The sequence below is a fragment of the Grammomys surdaster genome, unplaced genomic scaffold (assembly GCF_004785775.1).
Source record: "Grammomys surdaster isolate TR1022 unplaced genomic scaffold, NIH_TR_1.0 124565, whole genome shotgun sequence".
Lineage (NCBI taxonomy): Eukaryota > Metazoa > Chordata > Mammalia > Rodentia > Muridae > Grammomys > Grammomys surdaster.
In genome coordinates, this window is record NW_021619544.1 from 139,375 (window position 1) to 160,805 (window position 21,431).

Sequence of the window (21,431 nt, forward strand, 5' to 3'; positions counted from 1 at the left end):
ATTAAGATGATTGAGAACAATTTCATACATTTTATTCAAAGGAATGAGAGAATTTAATTGTCATTTATGAGAGAATTTTACTCCTAATGTTAGTATATACTTTATATTTTTCAATCACCCCTAGTTGGTATTTGTTTTGATACAATACTGTATTGGATTACATTACAGCAACCCAGGTGTACATCTGACATGCTAATTTACGTAACTTTGTTAGATTACAATGTGTGACACAGATAAAGCATTGAATTTGATTTGTAATATTTTGAACTACCTTATATTTCTGCCATGATGGCCACACTGAATTCTATTCCCACTAAAAATTAATTGGGGTCTTTAAATCAATCTATCCATTACCAGTGGATGTATTTTTGGAATGGTTGCTATTTCATGGGCTTATAATAGAGAATTACTATGGAGTTTATTGCACTAATTTAGTTACTATGAACAGGACTTTGTTGCATCCTTTGGTTGAATTTTGTTTTTGTCAGTTTAGATATTCTTTCAGTAATTTTGCAGACCTACTGATTGGGTGAATTGAATATGCTGATGCTTGTGATTTATATCCTTTTTGCATACTGGATGGTATGGCCATGTCAAATGGATTAGGAACATGCATTCTCTCTATTATGGAGGCAGACTCTGCACTCTATTGTGACTTCTATTGAAATGCCATCCTGATCTGTGGCTGTCTTTTGGATGTCAGTTGGTGCGCATGAGCATTGGGCTAGGATTCATAAAGTTCTCATTATATCAAGCCAACTAATCAGACATTCAGGTCCTTCAATATTGTTGAATTTTCTTTTGCCAAAATTGAGTAATGAGCTTCCATGTAGTTCTTCAGAGAGACATACTCCATGTTGCTTGCGACACAAAAAGTGTTTTGTTAACTTTCTCTTTCTGCCTAAATCTCATGTTATTGACTTCACATGATAGAAATAATACACACCACACACCACAGTGTCCTTTCTGATTATTAAGAAAAGCTTTGACTTCTTTTTTCTTTTAGGTTATTCTGTTGGCTGGCAATCTTAACATATTCACTATAATACTACAAGAGTATTTAAAATAAAAGTTAACTTCCATGTTTAACAGATATTATTCCATAGTTTTCTTCACATTTGTTGTCTGTTTATTTCTTGTTGATATCAGATATCAGATACCAAGTTGTTCTATGTGGAGCATGTGATAATCTCTACCCCAGTTTCATTTCATAGAATAATATTAAAAGTATTGATGATGTATTTTCATTAAGTGTTTGATATCATTTGTTAATGAAATGTTCTTGTACTGGATTGTTTCCCATTAGTTGGATGCAGTTTATTGATTCTTAAACCACTTGAAACTTTGTGCGATACAACACAGAAGCAAACTTTATTCAAAGCACTGAAGCAGTTATGAGTATCTACAGTTATCACTCTATGTTGATGTAAAGAACTCACCTTCAATGATTGAGATAATAAATATCAAATATCTCATTGATTAACCACATATATTTGCAAGATAATGCGATGACCATTGTACATCCATATACCAAAATCATAACTTCAGTTTCTTCCTTACAATTTATGAACATCTCAGTAAGTTATAATTACCCTGATTTATGTAGAAAATGAACATTCCATTTAATCTATGAAACAAAACTGACTGATTATTACTTAATTATAAATAGGATTTTCACACAATGTGTCATAATTGTCATGACATGCTACTCAATAAGACTCAAATTACTACATAGCCACATAGGTTTGCTGAAGTTAATTCTTGTAAGCTGTTCTTTAAAGTGTTTAAATCATTAAACCTAGCTTGTAATAAAAAGTCCTATATTCACTTCAAAGTTTCATTGTCCCATATACTGAGCCATAATAATAAGAATACACAAAAAAGGAATCTCTATATTCTATATAAATTTTACACTTGAAGGACCTATACTGTCTGAACCAATGGAAGAAGCATGTCACCTCACACCATGCACAGCCTACCTGTCTCACAGGAGATCTGACATAACTGGAAACAGAGGTGAGGCCCCCTCCCAAATATCCACACCAGCTGGGACTCACACACATACAGAACCCAGCACACATGGAATTTATCTGCATGAGCCCATTGAACTTGAATGTACACCTCCACCTGAACCCAAGGACAATCCACAAGCCTGCCACGAACCTCAAAGCCAATCTGTCTCTCAGGAGGACTGCCCTAACCAGGGACACAAGGACACAAGGACACAAGGACATAGGAACACAGGGACACAGGGACACAGGAAAACAGGGACACAGGAGGCTTGCATAAATCATGGAAAGAGGAGGATTCCCCTAACCAGAGAAAACACTGCCTGCCTCCCAGAAGACCCAATCAAAGCAAGATCACAAAGCTCTACCTGCCTCCAAGGAGGCCTGCTCTAGTCTGAGAAACTCAGGCCAGTTAACATCAGAGATAAATAAATGGCAAAAGGAAAATCCAAGAACAAAAGCAACAAAAGGCAATATAAATTGGCACCATCAAAAACCAATTCTCCTACTACAGCAAGCCCTGGATTTCCTAATTTGTCTGTAAAGCAAGATTCTGACCTAACATCCTATCTCATGAAGATGATAATGCTTTAAATGAAGGCATTTAAGGATGATATAAATAACACTCAAAGAAATACAGGAAAACACAGGCAGACAGGTAGAAGCTCTTAAAGAGAAAATAAATAAATCCCTTAAAGAAATAAAGGAAAATACAATCAAACTAGTGAAAGAACTGGACAAAACTCTTCGAGACCTAAAATTAAAAGTAGATACAATAAAGAAATCAGAAAAGAGGCAACCCTGGAGATGGAAAAGCTAGGGAAAAAATCAAGAGCTACAGATATAAGCATGGTCAAAAAATATATAATGGATGGAAGAGACAATCTTAGGGATAGAAGATGCCATACAAGATATCAAAACATCAGTCAAAGAAAATACAAAGTGTAAAAGTTCCTAACCCAAAACATGCAGGAAGTTTGGGACAAAATGAACAAAACCAAACCTAAGAATATTAGGAATAGAAGAGGATGAAGATTCCCAGTGCAGAGGGCCAGAAAACGTCTTCAACAAAATCATAGAAAAAAAACTTCCCAAACATAAAGAAGGATATGTCATAAATAAACACGAAGCCCACAGAACACTGAATGAATTTGAGCAGAAAAGATGATCGTCCCACTACATAATAATGAAAACAATAAATGTATAGAACAAAGAAAGAACATTAAAAGATGAAAAGAACTATGTAACATATAAAGACAGACCTATAATAATTACAACAGCCTTCTCAACAGAGACTCTAAAAGCCTAAGAACTTAGATAGATGTCATACAGACTTTAAGAGACCACAGATGCCTGCCCAGGCTTCCATACCCAGCAAAACTCTCCATCAACACAGATGGACAAACAAGAATATTCCATGACAAAACGAAATTTAAACAGTATTGTTCTACTAACCCAGCCCTACTTAGGATACTAAAAGGAAAACTGCAACATAAGGAAGGTAACTGCACCCAAGAAAACACAAGAAATTAACCATATCACAACACACTATAAAGAAGAGGAACACACGCACACACACACACACACACACACACTGCTCTCCAACAACAAAAATAACAGGAAAAAAACCAATCATTGATCTTTAATCTGCCTCATATAAATGGACTCAATTCCCCAATGAAAAGACACAGCTAACAGAATAGATACGTAAACAGGATCTGTCATTTTGAGGCATACAAGATATACACCACAGTGACAAAGACAGATACCACCTCAGAGCAAAGGTTTAGAGAAAAATTCTCCGTGAAACACTCCCAAGAAAAATCTGGCATGCTCATTCTAGTATCCAATAAAATAGACATTCAACCAAAAGTAATGAACAGAGATAAGGAAGAACTCTACATATTCATTAAAAGAAAAATCCACCTAGATTAAGTCTCAATTCTAAACAACTATGCTCCAAATGCTTTTAAAAGGAACTTTACTAAAGTTTAAAACACACATAAAAGCTCACACAATAATAGTGAGAAACTTCAGCACACCAATCTCACCAATGAACAAATCATTGAAACCTAAACTAAAGAGAGACACCATGAAACTAACAGAAGTTTTGAATCAAATGGATTTAACAGGTATCTACAGAACATTTCATACTCAAACATAAGAATATATCTTCTTCTAAGCACCTCATGGAATCTTATTTAAAATTGACCACATAATCAGAAGCAAAACATACCTCAACATATACAGGAAGACTTAAATAATCATTTGCATTCTATCAGATCTTCACAGACTTATAGGACACAATGAAAGCAGTGTTATGAGGAAAATTCAAAGCACTAAGTACCTGCATAAAGAAATTGGAAAGCTCCAACACTAGCAACTTAAGAGCATACCTGAAAGCTCTAGAAGAAAAGGAAGTAAACACACCCAAGAGAAGTAGATGGCAGGAAACAGCCAAACTCAGAGCTGAAATCAGTCAATCATGAACAAAGAGCACTATACAAAGAATCAACAAAACCAAAAGCTGATTATTAGAGAAAATCAACAAGGTAAATAAACCCCTAGACAAACTAATTAAAGGACATAAAGACAATGTCATTAATAAAATCAGAAATGAAAAGGGAGACATAATAACAGTAACTGAGGAAATTCAAAACAACACCAGACCTTACTATAAAAGTGTATACTCAGCCAGGCAGTGGTTGGTCACGCCTTTAATATCAGAACTTGGGAAGCAGAGGCAGGCAGATTTCTGAGTTTGAGGCCAGCCTGGTCTACAGAATGAGTTCCAGGATAGCCAGGGCTACACAGAGAAACCCTGTCTTGAAAAAAAAAGGGGGGGAAAAAGCTTTATACTCAACAGAACAGAAAAAGCTCGATGAAACAGATGATTTTTTTCTGGACAGATACCAGATACCAAAATTAAATCAAGATCAAGTAAACTATCTAAACAATCATATTACCCCAAGGGAAATAGAAACTGTCAACCAATCCGCTCAACCAACAAAAGCTGGGGCCAGATGGTTTTAATGCAGAATTCTACCACATCTTCAAAAAAGACCTAATACCAATACTCCTCAAATTATTCCATAAAATAGAAACAGAGAGAACACTACCTAATTCATTCTATGAAGCCACAGTTATTCTGATACATAAAACACACAGGACCCAACCAAGAAAGAAAACATCTGACCACTTTGCTTATGAATATTAGTGCAAAAATATTAATGAAATTTTCATAAAATGAATCCAAGAATACACTAAAACCATCACTCAGTATGATCAAGTAGGTGTCATCTCAGGGATGAAGGGATGGTTCAATATACAAACATCCATCAACAGAATCCTGAACAAATCATCAATGGTTCAGGCTCTAAGATCAACAATTGACATATGGAACCTGATGAAACCAAAAACCATCTCTAAGGCAAAAGGCACTATGAATAGGACAAATTGGTAAACAACAAACTGAGAAAAGAATCTTCATTAACACTACATCTGATAGAGGCCTAATATTTAAAATATACAAAGAACTTAAGAGTTAGACATCTGAAAACCAAATAATCCAATGAAAAAATGGGGCACGGAGCTAAACAGAGTTCTCAACTGAGAAATCTCAAATGGCAGTGAAGCTCACAAAAAAATGCTCAACATCTTTAGTCATGAGGGAAATGCAAATCAAGAAAACCCTGAGATTCCATTCCACCTTACACCAGTGAGAAAGACTAAGATCAAAAACTCAGGTGACAGCACATGCTGGTGAGGATGTGGAGATAGAGGAACACTCCTGCATTACTGCTGGGGTTGCAAACTGGTCCAACCACTCTGAAAATCAATTTCAAGGTTCCTCAGAAAATTGGAAATAGTTCTACCTGAAGACCAAGAAATACCACTCCTGGGCAAAAGACCACTCCACCCAAAAGACATGTCAACATATCACAAGGACACATGCTCCACTATGTTCATAAATAAATAAAAGCCTTATTTATAGTAGCCAGAGCTGGAAACAACCCAGATGTCCCTGAGTCAAAAAGATCAATAGAGAAAATGTGGTTCATTTGTAAAATGAAATACAACACAGCTATTAAAAATGAGGACACTGAAATTTTTGCAGGCAAACGGATGAAACTAGAAATCTCATTCTGAGTGAGGCAACCCATAACCAAAAGGATATACATAGTATGTACTCACTGATAAGTAGATATTAGCCACAAACTTTAGAATACAGCTTCACAGACCATATGAAGTCAAACCAAAAGGAAGGCCCAAGTCTGGAAGCTTCAATACTACTTAGAAGGGGAAACAAAATAATCACAGGATACAGAGGGACACAGGGACCTCTGTGGGAACGGGGATGGAGAGGGAAAAATGGGAGGCAGGATCAGGTATAGGAAAAGACAAGAGAGAAGCCCAGAGGGCCAGGAGAATGAATAGAAATATGCATCAGTGTGGGGTGGGGATAGGAGAACCACTAGAAAGTCCCAGACAGCAGGGATTTGAGAGGCTTCCAGGACCAATGAGTCAACTAATTGGACCTCTCAGAGCTCCCAGAGACTGAACCACCAACAAAGGAATGTACATGGGCTGGTCCATGGCCCCCACTACATATGTAGCAGAGGACTGACATGTCTGGCCTCAATAGAAGAAGATGCACTTGGTCCTGTGGAGGCTTGATGCCCCAGAGAGGGGAGATGGTAGAGGAGTGAGATGGGAGTGGGTGGGAGGGTAGGGAAGCACCCTCTTAGAGGAAGATGAAGGGGACTGGAGAGGGGTCCTGGGTTAGTGGAAGGGAGAACCGGGAAAGGGAACAATGTTTGAAATGTAAATAAATAAAATAATAAAAGAACAAAATTAAAATTTAAGAAAAGAAAGCAGAGAGAGGAAGAGAAAAACACAAAATTTAATGTTTGTGTAGGTAGGGAGGTCGGGTGGAACAGGAAGGAATTGGGAGAGGGGGAAAAACTTCAAAATATATTGTATGGAAAACTTTCAATATAATATCTTATCTGGAAAATAAATTATTTGCTTAATTATTAAATTGTAGAAATATGCTTTCATTAAATTATTTTAAGAAATTAATATAAACCTTTTCTGGACAAATGCAGACATAATGTTCCTCAACTTCTAGGCTCTGGACCACATGAAATATGCATATTTTTATTAGTGGTTAGGTTGGATATTTTCTCTATCAGAATAATTGATAAGAGATAGCACATTTTGTTGTAAATAATGTCATAAAATGGGGTTTTATATTTAATTTTTATATATGTACACAGTAAAATTATTAAATTTGGTTCTTTTCCTAGAAAAGACCATGTTAGATTCAGAGTCTCTGTTCATGGGATTATTAACCCTATTCTTTTATTTGCAACAAACAATTTTGCTTTATGATATAAGAATATGTTGGGTCCACACCCGAGCACTGAGCAGATCCCAGGTGGCAGCTCTGCACCCAATCTCGCAAAACCCAGAGTAAGCAGGGTGCCCAGGAGCTCTAACCAGGGAAGTATCTATGGTAAGGAGACAGCAACACCAACCCAAACAGGGAGTAACTGGGACCCCCTGGGACCCAGGAATTCACTCCTGGCCTGGAGCACTGGTTCCTTCTGGTCTGCACTAGAACACTGAGCAGATCTTGGGCCTCAGCTCTAACCCTAGCAGCAACAACCACCCCAAACAGTCCTGACACAACAAAGATAATAGGAAAGACAGGCTCCATTAAGAGACAGCACAGGCAGCACTAAGGAGATCCAAATGGCAAAAGGCAAGCTCAAGAATATAAGCATCAGCAACCCAGGGTACTCGGCATCATCAGAACCTAGTTCTCCCATCATAGGAAGTCCTAAATACCTTGATCACACCAGAAAAACAAGATTTAGATTTAAAATCACTTCTCATGATGATGATAGATGATTGTAAGAAGGCCATAAATAACACTAAGAAATAGAGAACACAGGTAAACAGGAAGAAGCTCTTAAAGAGGAAACACAAAAATCCCTCAAAGAATTACAACAAAACAACCAAACAGGTGAAAAAATAAATAAAACCATCCAGGACATAAAAATGGAAGTAAAAACATTAAAGAAATCACAAAGGGAGATTACCTTGGAGATAGGAAACCTAGGAAAGAGATCATAATTCATAGGTGCAATCATCACCAATAGAATACAAGAGATCAAAAAGAAAATCTCAAGTGCAGAAGATGCCATAGAAAACACTGACATGACAGTCAAAGAAAATGCAAAATGCAAAAAGCTCATAATGCAAAACATCCAGGAAATCCAGGACACAATGAGAAGACCAAACCTCAGGATAATAGGTATTGAAGAGATTGAAGATTCCCAACTTAAAGGGCCAATAAATATCTTCAACAAAATCACAGAAGAAAACTTCCCTAACCTAAAGGACGAGATGCCCATAAACATACAAGAAGCCTACAGAACTCCAAATAGACTAGACCAGAAAAGAAATACGCCCCATCACATAATAATCAAAACACCAAATGCACAAAACAAAGAAAGAATATTAAATGCGTAAGGGAAAAAGGCCAAGTGACATATAAAGGCAGACCTATCAGAATTATACCAGACTACTCACCAGGGACTATAAAAGCCAGAAGATCCTGGACTGACATCATGCAGACCCTAAAAGAACACAAATGCCAGCCCAGGCTACTATACCCAACAAAACTCTCAATTACCATAGATGGAGAAAACAAGATATTCTACAACAAAACCAAATTTATACAATATCGTTCCACAAACCCAGCACTACAAAGGATAATAGCCAGAAAGCTCCAATACAAGGAGGGAAATTATACCCTAGAAAGAGCAAGAAAGCAATTCTCTTCCAACAAATCCAAAAAAGTATAGCCACACAAACAATGCCACCACTAATAACAAAAATAACAGGAAGCAACAATTCCCTCTCCTTAATATCTCTTAACATCAATGGATTCAATTCCCCAATAAAAAGACATAGACTAATGGGCTTGATACCTAAACAGAATCCAGCATTTTGCTGCATACAGGAAACCCACCTCAGTGACAAAGACAGACACTACCTTAGAGTAAAAGGCTAGAAAACTTGTTTTCAAGCAAATGGTCCTAAGAAAAAAGCTAGAGTAGCCATTCTAATACCAAATAAAATCGACTTTCAACTTAAAACTATCAAAAAGGATAAGGAAGGACATTTCATACTAGTCAAAGGAAAAGTCAACCAACATGAACTCTCAATTCTGAACATCTAGGCTCCAAATGCAAGAGCACCCACTTTCATAAAAGAAACCTTACTAAAGCTCAAAGCACACATTGCACCTCACACAATAATAGTGGGAGACTTCAACACCTCATTCTGAGCAATGGACAAATCATAGAAACAGAAACTAAACAGAGATACAGTGAAACTAACAGAAGTTACGAACCAAATGGATTTAACAGATACCCATAAAACATTTCACCCAAAAACATAAGAATATACCATTTCTCAGCACGTCATGGAACCTTCTCCAAAATAGACCATATAATTGATCACAAAACAGGCCTCAACAGATACAAAAAAATTGAAAGAATCCCATGCATCCTATCAGATCACCATGGACTACAGCTGGTCTTCAATAATGACAAAAACAATGGAAAGCCCACATACATGTGGAAACTGAACAACATTCTACTCAATGATAATGTGGTCAGGAAAGAAATAAAGGATGAAATTAAAGACTTTTTAGAACTTAATGAAAATGAGGACACAGCATACCAAAACTTGTGGGACTCCATGAAAACAGTGCTAAGAGGAAAACTCATAGCTGTACGTGCTTACAAAAAGAAACTGGAGAGAGCATACACTATCAGCTTGACAACACACCTGAAAGCTCTAGAAAAAAAGAAGCAAACACATCAAAGAGGAGTAGACAGCAGGAAATAATCAAACTCAGGGCTGAAATCAACCAAGTAGAAACAAAAAGAACTATACAAACAATCAATAAAACCAGGAGCTGGTTCTTTAAGATAGATAAAACCTTAGCCAAATAATCAGACGGCAGAGAGACAGTAACCAGATTAATAAAATCAGAACTGAAAAGGGTGACATAACGATAGAAACCTAGGAAACCTAAAAAATCATCAGATCCTACTACAATAGTCTATACTCAACAAAATTGGAAAATATAGATGAAATGGACAATTTTCTAGGAAAATACCAGTTCCCAAACTTAAATAAGGCCCAGATAAACCATTTAACAGTCCCATAACCTGGAAAGAAATAGAAGCAGTCATTAGAAGTCTCCCCACCAAAAAAAAAAAAGTCTGTGACCAGATGGTTTTAGTGCAGAGTTCTATCAGACCTTCAAAGAAGACCTAATACCAATTCTCTATAAACTGTTCCACATAATAGAAACAGAAGGAACACTAATCAACTCTATGAAGACAGAATTATGCTCATATTTAAACCACACAAAACCCAACAAAGAACTAGAACTTCAGACCAATCTTGCTAATGAATATCAAGGCAAAAATATTCAATAAGCAGGTCTCAGAAGATGAAAAGATCTCCCATGCTCATGCACTGGAAGGATTAATATAGTAAAAATGGCTATCTTGTAGAGAGCAATCTACAGATTTAATGCAATCCCCATCAAAATTCCCACTCAATTCTTCACAGAGATAGAAAGAGCAATTCTGAAATTCATTTGGAATAAGAAAAAATCCAGGATAGTGAAAACTATTCTCAAAAATAAAAGAACTTCTGGGGGAATCATCATCCCTGACTTCAACCTGTAGTACAGAGCAATAGTGATAAAAACTGCATTTTATTGGTACAGAAACAGGCAGGAAGATAAATGGGATAGAATAGAAGACCCAGAAATGAACCCCCACACCTATGGTCACTTGATCTTTGACAAAGGTGTTAAAAACATCCAGTGGAAAAAAATACAGCATTTTCAACAAATGGTGCTGCTTCAACTAGAGGTCAGCATGTAGAAGAATGCAAATTGATCCATACTTATCTCCTTGTACAAAGCTCAAGTCCAAGTGGATCAAAGACCTTAACATAAAACCAGATACAATGAAACTTATAGAAGAGAAAATGGGGAAAAACCTGGAAAACATGGGCACAGGGGAAAAGTTCCTTAACAGAACACCAATGGCTTATGCTCTAAGATCAAGAATTGACAAACAGAACCTCATAAAACTGCAAAGCTTCTGTAAAGCAAAGGACACTGTCAATAGCATAAAGTAGCAAACAACAGATTGTGAAAAGATCCTTACCAATCCTACATCTGAGAGAGGTCTAATTTCCAAGGTATAATACAAAGAACTGAAGAAATTAGACTCTAAACAATCAAATAACCCTATTAAAAATGGGGTACAGAACTGAACAAATAATTCTCAACTGAGGAAACTTGAATGGCCATGAAGCACCTAAAGAAGTGTTCAACACCCTTAGTCATCAGGGAAATGCAAATCAAAACAACCTGGAGATTTCACCTCACAGCAGTCAGAATGGCCAAGATCAAAAACTCATGTGACAGTAGATGCTGGCGAGGATATGGAGAGAGAAGAACACTCCTCCATTGTTGATGGGATTGTAAGATGGTACAACCACTATGCAAAGCAGTCTGGTGGTTCCTCAGAAAATCGAACATAGTATTACCTGAGAACCCAGCTATACCACTCCTGGGCATATACTCAAAAGATGCTCCAACATACAACAGGGACACGTGCTTGACCATGTTCATAGCAGCTTTATTAATAATAGCTAGAAGCTGGAAAGAACCCAGATGTCCTTCAATAGAGGAATGGATACAGAAAGTATGGTACATTTACACAATGGTGTACTTCTCAGCTATTAAAAACAATGAGTTCATGAAATTCTTAGGCAAATGGATGGAACTGGAAAATATCATTCTGAGTGATGTAACACAATGACAAAAGAACACACATGGTATGCACTCACTGATAAGTGCATATTAGCCCAAACGCTCACAATACCTAAGATACAATGCATAGACCACATGAAACTCAAGAAGAAAAAGGAAGACCAAAGTGTGGATGCTTTGGTCCTTCCTAGGAGTATCAAAATACTCAACCAGAGCTCCCAGGATCTAAACCTCCAGCCTGGGAACACAAAGGGAGGGACTCGTGGCTCCATCTGTATAGGTAGTTGAGGATGGCCTTGTCAGGCATCAGAGGAAGAGGAGGCCCTTGGTCCCTGAAAGTTTGGATGCCCTAGTGTTAGGGAATTTAGGAGCAGGGAGGTGGGAATAGGTGGATAGGTGGGGACATATCCTCATAGAAGTAGGAGGAGGGGGGATGGGATAAGAGGTTTTGGAGGGAATGGGAGAGGGAATAACATTGAAAGGTAAATAAATAAAATATCCAATAAAAACATAATGCAGCTGACAATTGTAGTTGAGCAGTCAAGACTTTTTGTCAATAATTTATTTTGGGGATTCTGTATAATCCTCAAGGACAAGGTATTGTGTAAGAGGCCCATGGGACTTTAAAAAGATTGATGAGATGTGCTGTTGCTAAGACAAAGAATGATGCTGACCTGTGAGCGTGCCAAGTGCCCCGACCAGGGTAATTGTGGAGCTGTATTGGACATATGTTCCTGACCCACCTTTGCTTGACTATATCCCAGATGGGACAAGCTGCCTTGCCTCAAGTTTTTAGACCTTGTGGGATAGATAATTGAAATGAGAATTTATAATGTCTCTTGTATTTTTCTTAAAGGTGACCAGCTATTAGGACTCAATCATGTACTGGTCTAGAAATCTATTATTGGAAATAACAGTGTACATTTGGAAGGCTGGATCTGGACGTTTTCAGAGTCACATTTGGAAGTTAGCTGTAGTTCACTATGATGTGATCATAGCAAGAGATAAAGTTGGGACAGGATCTGGATTTCAAACAAGCGTTAGTGCATGTTTTAAGGCTCTTTTAATTGTCTAGCTAAAATTGGTTTTGTCTCTTCTACAGTGTTTATTGTAAGTTGCATTGACTGTATAATTGCAAATTGTGTTAGTGCATTGAAATCTGGCATGTCTTTTACGGGGGTCTATCAACCAGCTTTTGTATAACTGTCCTAAATATTAGAAAACGTTGATTTGCTGAATAAAGTGTGAAAGTGCTGGAAAAGTAAGTTAGGCTTTAAGCAGAAGCAAGAGAGTAGAGGGTTTGATTATTGCTGGTATAACAACTTTAATTACGTTAATTGCTACCACTACTGCTTCTACAATAGCACTGACACAAGGAGTTAAGACAACTATTTTTGTTATCTAGCAAAAAAATGTTACCAATGTATTGAGTATACAAAAGTATTTATATAGGTGTCTGGAGCAATGGATGATGCTCTATATCATCTTCAAATTATCTGAAGGAGGTTCAGAGTACAAGAGTTAGGAGCCATCACAAGTGTCGTGACAAATATCATTGGAGTAGTGATACTGTTAAAATTCAAAATGATTGTCATTATAATTAGAAAAATGTTTAAAGACAACTGTTGGATATTTGACATAATCCTAACATCTCTCTGGATATTTTAACTTTGCATAGTGAGATTATGAATTTAAAGAATGTTGCTCTGTTGAGTTTTGATGATGCAGATAATGCTGATAAAATTATCCATGGCCTGAAGTCAGTATTTTCATTTTGGTCAAACCTCAGGAATGGCATATATAGCTTGATCAGGCTAGTCCTTCTTGTCCTGGAAATAATTTTATTCCTGCCCATCATGTTAAAAGCTTGTCTCTAACTGCATCAACAGACTGGCAGACAAATTATATGATTTGAAACCAAAAATGGAACCCCTGACAGAGGTATTAAAATAACAGGGTGGCAATCCAAGGACAGGTAACATTCTGCACAGAACCTTACCAACCTAAGACATAAATGCATTGCTTATGATAATGCATATTCCATGATGGGTAAGAAAGGCTTTCTTGTCAGAATAACCTAAGACAGGCTCAGTCTGGTTTATGCAATAAAAAGGGGGCAATATGGAGAACTTTTGGGACTGCCTGGCAGGAAAATAAAAGACAAGGAAATGGACTGCTTGGAAGGAATCTGATATAGGCCAAGGACAAGGAAATGGACTGCAGGCAGGAATCTGACATTGGACTGGAACAAAGAAGTAATTTCAGGCAGAAATCTAAATCCTAGGCTTGAACAGAAATGAAATTTAAGGCAGTAATCTAAATCTTAGGTAGAACAAAGAAAGAATTTTAGGCAGAAATCTAAATCTTAAGCTAGAACAAAGAAGTAGGCTTCAGGCATGAAAATGACTTTTGGGCTAAGACAGAGAAGTAGGCTCAGATATATTGGTCATCCTGATAAACCCTTGGAAATAGTGATTAAAGGAGTGATCATGGTACTCTGTTTATTGTCGTGCATGTTCTTTGATTATCTGGGTTTATTGTCTTCCTTGTTCCTGGACTATTTGTATCTATTGTATTGCTCATTCCTCAATCTAGAACTGACCATAATTCTTGCATGTAATTTAAACAGTATAGAGACAAAAAAGGAGGATTAATGGATGGGGAGAATGGGGAAGGGGGATGGCATCTGAAATGTAAATAAATAAAATATTGAATAAAAAATTGTTACAGTTGTTTTCCCTCAATCCATTTTCTGCAAAATATGAAAATCAGTAACCATCATATTTGCACTTACAGTGGATATTAGGCATAAAATACAGGTACTGTGTTACACTCCACAGACACAATGCACCTAAACAAGAAGGAAGACCCAAGTGAGGAAGCTTGAATGTCACTTAGAATGGAGGAATAAATAGTATAAAGGGCAGATGAAGGGAGGGAAATGGGAGGGAGGCTGGATGGGGAGAGGAATGGGGGTTCAGGATCAGGTGTGGGAAAGGACAGAAGAGATGGCTAGATGGCCATGAAAATGAATAGATGTAAGCATCTGTAAGAGGTGAGGAGGTGGAGGACAACTACATCTTCAGGATGAGACAGACACTAGGGATAAGTGAGGCACAACACAATCAATGGGGGTAACATTACCTGTGACTCAAAACATTGGGGATATGGAAAATGAAGAGGCTACCTCTGATTGCAGGCAGGGCCCCTAGTAGAATGATAGAGACACCAACCCACCCACAAATCTTTTGACCCCAAATTTATCCTGTCTACAAGAAATACAGACATAAGGGATGGAGCAGAGACTGAGGAAGTAGACACCTAATAATGGGTCCTACTTGAGACCCATCCCATGATTAAACACCAGACAGACTCTTTAAACAAAAAATTAATGCTATTCTGTTACTCTTGCAGAAGGGAGCAAGTTGCCCTCTGAAGGCTTCACCCAGCAGTTAACTCAGACAGATCCAGACACCCACAGCTAAACAATGAATGTATCTTGGGGACTCAATGGAAAAATAGAAGAAAGGATTTCGGGCCAAGAAGGGGTTAGAAACTCCACACTAAGACCAACAGAGATAACTCACCAACAGCCTTGGGGCTTTCAGTGTCTGAACCACCCACCGAACAATATACATGAACTGGACCTAGATCTCCCCTCACGTATGTAGCAAATGGGAAGCATGGTCTTCATGTGAGTCCTGAAAAACTGTGTCAGAAGCTATCCCCAAAGCTATTTCCTGTACATGGGGTATATTTTTCTAGTTTTCCTGCCTTACCTGGCCTCCAGATTTTATACATATATATATTTAAAATCAGTATCCAACTTATTGTGAGAGAAATAAGTTGTTTGTAGGAGATATTGCAGGTGATTTGTAGGGTTCAAAGAAAGTTGTTTCTATTCAAATGATTAAATTCTGAAGCACAGAGACTTTAGGTCTTCAGTTTCCATCTAAGCCAGTTCACATTTCTAGTTGGTAAAGAGAAGATACTCAAATTCAGCAAGATTTCTAAATCATCATGCAAGCATGTACCTGTCTCATTGGTAACTTCATTTTCTGGGCACTGTGCACAATCAAAGCAGCAGTCAGCTCTTTGTTTCTCATGAATTTTCCTGAATCCAGCAGTATATGTCACAGTACACATGGAGGTGGGTACCTGAAACAATATACATAAATACATAGATAGATATAATGTCTATAATAGCCCAAATATTTATAAACATATGACTGTACATTGTCTTCTGCTAAACAGAGTCTCTTATCAAATTCAAGCACTTTATTAATTTCTATAACTCTACAATGCCATGAATGTCACAGTATACTTGCTACATCATGTAATATTGTATGTGTAATATTTGCATTGTAGAGATTGAAAACAAATCTTCCAAAGCTGATTAAATCCAAAAGGAATAATGTAGCAATAATATTTGCCACAGGATAATGATCCATTTCTCTCACATAATTTATAAATAAAAAATCCCAAGAATGCTAAGTTGGGTGGGGAGAGAAGTTATGGTAAATCAAGAAAGAATTGTTTGATGAATATTAACAATGCATGTAGCACCCAGAGCTGATCCTGTGCCACAGCCCTCCATACCCAATTACTGCCAGGACAGAGCTGGTCTTGCAGGGATGCCTGTACACCTTTGGGCACAGGTAAGACAACTTCTTTTGCTTTGAAAAACCCACCCAGGGAACTCAGGACACAGGAACCAAGGAGCATCCTGGGATAGGATCCTTCCAGTTTCTGTCTGCACCCAGAGCTGATATTGTGTGGCAATGCTCCATACCCAAATACCACTAGAAGAGAACTGGTCTCCTAGGGGTGTAGGTGTGGGACTGCATAAGGATATCTTGGTTCTTAGCTAGACATGGGCCTAGAACCCTGAGACTCCAAGGGAGAAATGGCAGGCATTCGGCCACATCCCCAGAACCCAGAGTCCTGAAATGCAGTCTAGTCTCCATAGACCTATATTGTTCTTTCATGTAGACCATTACAGCCTCTCCCAAAGTGCACAGGTAGAGGGTGTGACTAGAGGCCTCAGGCTCTAGGGATTTACATACTAATGAAGGCCAGAGGGAGGGGCAAATTAAGCATTCTTCCCAGAACCTCCCCCTTTCTCCCTCCCTATTTAACTGAGATCTGCCCTGAGATTGGGGGGTGGGGGGGAGGGAGGGGTACATCCAAATCCATCCACTATCCGCCATGAAAATAAACCCTTTTGGAACTATGGACATTCTCATGTCTTTGGGGCCTGCTATCGCCAAAGCCTCCAAGCCTTTAGAACTCCAGACCTCTCTCGTGTATGTGGGACCCGCTGCATGGAAAGTCTGGGACAACCACCTGTAAAAGCAAAATATCAGGAAGCAACAATTACCATTCCTTAATATCTCTTAACATCAACGGACTCAATTTCCCAATAAAAAGACATAGACTAACAGACTGGATACATAAACAGGACTTAGAATTTTGCTGCAAAAAGGACATGCACCTCAGCGTCAAAGACAGACACTAACTCAGAGTAAAGGCTGGAAAAAAATTTCCAAGCAAATGGTCACAAGAAACAAGCTTCAGTAGTCATTCTAATAACTAATAAAATCAAATTTCAACCAAAATATACCAAAATAGATAAGAAAGAACACTTCATACTTGTCAAAGAAAAAAAAATCTACCAAGATGAACTCTCAATTCTGAACATCTAGGCTCCAAATGCAAGAGCACCCATATTCATAAATGAACTTTTCTAAAGGTCAAATCATGCATTGCACCTCACACAATAATAGTGAGAGACTTCAACACCCCACTCGCAGCAATGGATAGATCATTGAAACAGAAACTAAACAGAGACACAGTGAAACTAAGAGAAATTATGAAACCAAGTAGATTTAACAGATATCTACAGAACATTTCAAGCTAAAACATAAGAATATACCTTCTTCTCAGGACCTTATTGTACCTTCTCTAAAATTGACTGTATAATTGGTCATAAAACAGGCCTCATTGGATACCAGAAGATTGAAATAATCCCATGAATGCTATCAGATCACCACGGACTAAGGCTGATCTTCAATAACAACAAAAACAACAGAAAGCCCACATACATATGGAAGCTGAACAACAATTTACTCAATTATAGCTTGGCAAAGGAAGAAATAAATAAAGAAATTAAAGACCTTAGAATTTAATGAAAATGAAGGTACAACACACCAAAACATATGGGACACAAGAAAAGCAGTGCTAAGAGGAAAACCCATAGCTCTGAATGCCTCCAAAAAGAAACTGGAGAGAGCATACATTAGCAGCTTGACAGCACATCTGAAAGCTCTTGAACAAAAAGAAGCAAGAATACGTTCAAGAGGAGTAGATGACAGGAAATAATTAAACTCAGGGCTGAAATCAACCAAGTAGAAACAAAAAGAATTATACAAAGAATCAACAAAACAAGGAGCTGTTTCTTTGAGAAAATTAACAAGATAGATAAACCTTTAGCCAGACTATCCAGATGGTACAGGTGCAGTATCCAAATTAACAAATTCAGAAACACATTCAGTAATAATTAATGACATAAGAGGCCATGTGCAGTTTAGGAGTACAGGGAGGGTCACAAATGGTGTGTTGGATACAGAAAATATAAAGAAATAATTAAATTCATACTGTAAAATAGAATCCACTGAATTACAGTTAATATTAAATCAACAATACTTTGAGAGAAGAATGACAATGTCCTTCAACAACTCAAATTTAAAAGTAGTAATGTTTTTTTTTTTTTTTTAGTTCAAGGAAATTTAACTGAAGACCAAGACATGAATCTACACACCTCTGAACACCTTATTATTATTTTTGATAAAGACGCCAGAAATACACATTAAAAATAAAGATTATATTTCCAAGAAATGGCATTGGTCAAACTGGATTTCTGAATATAGAAGAATCTAACTAGATCCATACACATCACCCTTCACAAAATTCAACCCCACATGGATCAAAGACTTCAACATAAAACTAGAAATGCTGAAATTGATAGAAAAAAAGTGGAATATACATCATTGGCACAGAAGACTTTCTGAGCAGAACACTGTTAGCACCAGTGTTACTATCAACAATTAATAAATGTGACTTCATGAAACTTCATGCATAGCAAAGAATACCATTATTTTGACAAAATGGTAGCCTATAAAATGAGAAAACATTTTTGCTAACTACATATTTATTAGAGAGCGAGTATCCAAAACATATAATGAACTAAATATCTAGATATCAGGAAGCAATAAAATTATAAGGCCAGGCATCATGGATCTTTGACCTTGAACTCTGTATCCCACATAGTACCTGTCCCCCATAAAGGCTGAGGGTTGGCCCCTGGCAGTATTTATTCAATTTTTGGTTTATGAAATTCAAGCAAAAAATTTCTTCAGTACTAACAAAAGAATATTGGTATCAAGATATTTTCATTACTAGAATATTACAATGCTAAATGAAATGAGCTAGATTTACTGATAACAAGAATCAATACACTGTAAGTCAATGAAGGCATATGCTATATGCAAAGAGCTAAAGATACTGTCATTAAGATGCTGATTGAATCCAAATTGATTTGTAGATTCAACTGACTGCAGGAGATTTACAAGGAATCTTTTGCTAGAAGAATTGGGATGGCCGTTCTAAAATATACATGGACATAAAATTGATCTAAAGCAACAGAAATGAGCTGAAAAGAACCGATTTGGAAAATCCGTACTGTCTGACTTTAACTTTTACTCTGTAGTTACAATAACCTCTAATGTGATATAACATTGTATTTGGACATGAGGATGAATGCATATACTCACATGGGATAAAGAACAATTGCAAAATCAAATCTGTACATATGCACTCCATTGATTTTTTTATTGGATGTTTTATTTACATTTTATATGTTATACCCTTACCTCATCCCCCACACACCCAGGCACCCCCTATCCCTTCACCCCTCCTCCTAATTCTCTGTCGATGTACCCCAACCTACCCATCCCACTCCCACACCCCACCCTCTAATTCCCACCCCCTGGGGCGTCCAGCCTTCATGAGACCAAGGATCTCTTCTCCCACCTATGCCCACCCAGCAGGGCCCTCCACTCTTACATATACAGCTGAAGTGATGGATCCCTCCCTAAGTGTTCCCAGGCTGGTGGTTTAGACCCTGGGAGCTCTGGTTGGTTGGTATTGTTGCTCTCCTCATGGGGCCGCAAACCCTTTCAGCTCCTTCAGTATTCTCTCTAACTCCTCCTTTGGGAACCCCTTGATCAGTTCAATGGTCAGCTATGAGCATTTGCCTCTGAATATGTGAGACTCCGGCAGACCTCTAAGGAGACATCTATATCAGGCTCTTATCAGCATGCACTTCCTGACTTCAACATCAGCATCTACCTTTGGTGACTGCACATGGGATGGATACTCAGGTGGAAAGGACTTCAGATGGCCATCCTTCAGTTTCTGTCCCTCACTTTGTCTCCATATTTGCTCCCTTGAGTATTTTGTTGCTCCTTTGAAGAATGACTGAATCACCCCCACTTGGTCTTCCTTCTTCATGAGCTTCATGTGGCCTGTGAGTTGAATCTTGGGTATTTCAAGGTTCTGGGCTAATATCCAGTAATCAGTGAGTGAATACCATGTGTGTTCTTTTGTGTTTGGCTTACCTCACTCAGAATGATATTTTCTAGTTCCATCCATTTACCTAGGAATTTCTCGAATTGATTGTTTTTAATAGCTGAGTAACTCCATTGTGTAAATGTACCATATTTTTTGTATCCATTCCTCAGTTGAAGGACATCTGGGTTCTTTCCAGCTCCTGGCTATTATAAATAAGGCTGCTATGAACATAGTTGAGCATGTGTGATTTTTTTTTTGTAGATGTGTCAATCAAATTCAATTAAAAAAGTCTTTCCAAAAAAAGTAATAATGTGTTTGTGTTTGTATCTGTGTCTTTGTGTGTGTAATATTAAACTGAGTAATCTTTAGTTACTCATATTTTGATAAAATTTATAATGAGATCTTTCATCTAAAGTGATTTATATAATCTCAGACTTCACTGCCCTAAATTGAGATAAAGATATTATGTATTACATTATTTTCATCACCAATTTTTTTCACTGAATGAAACATATTTCATAATGAGATGGTGTGTTTTCATATAAAGTTCAAGGGCTTTGTACACCAGTCACAATATGAACCCCATAGTCCTCTTCATATATAGGATTCTATTCAGTATGCTATCCTATATTCTGAATATCTTCAAAGAACATTGTAAAGCTATAACAAAATCTCAAGCTTCTGTGATTGACATCAAAACTTTGCAATACTCTATCTATGCTCCACACTCTACTAACCTTCAATCTTGTTTCTCTTTTCAAATCAACGCCATTTATTGCATCAGTAGTCTATGATATTTCAAATCCCATCCAAGGCAATTTAACAACTTGCTGATGTCTTAGTTTCTGTTGATATAACAAAACAACATAGTCAAAAGGGATATATGAGAAAAGTGTTATTACCCTATGTAC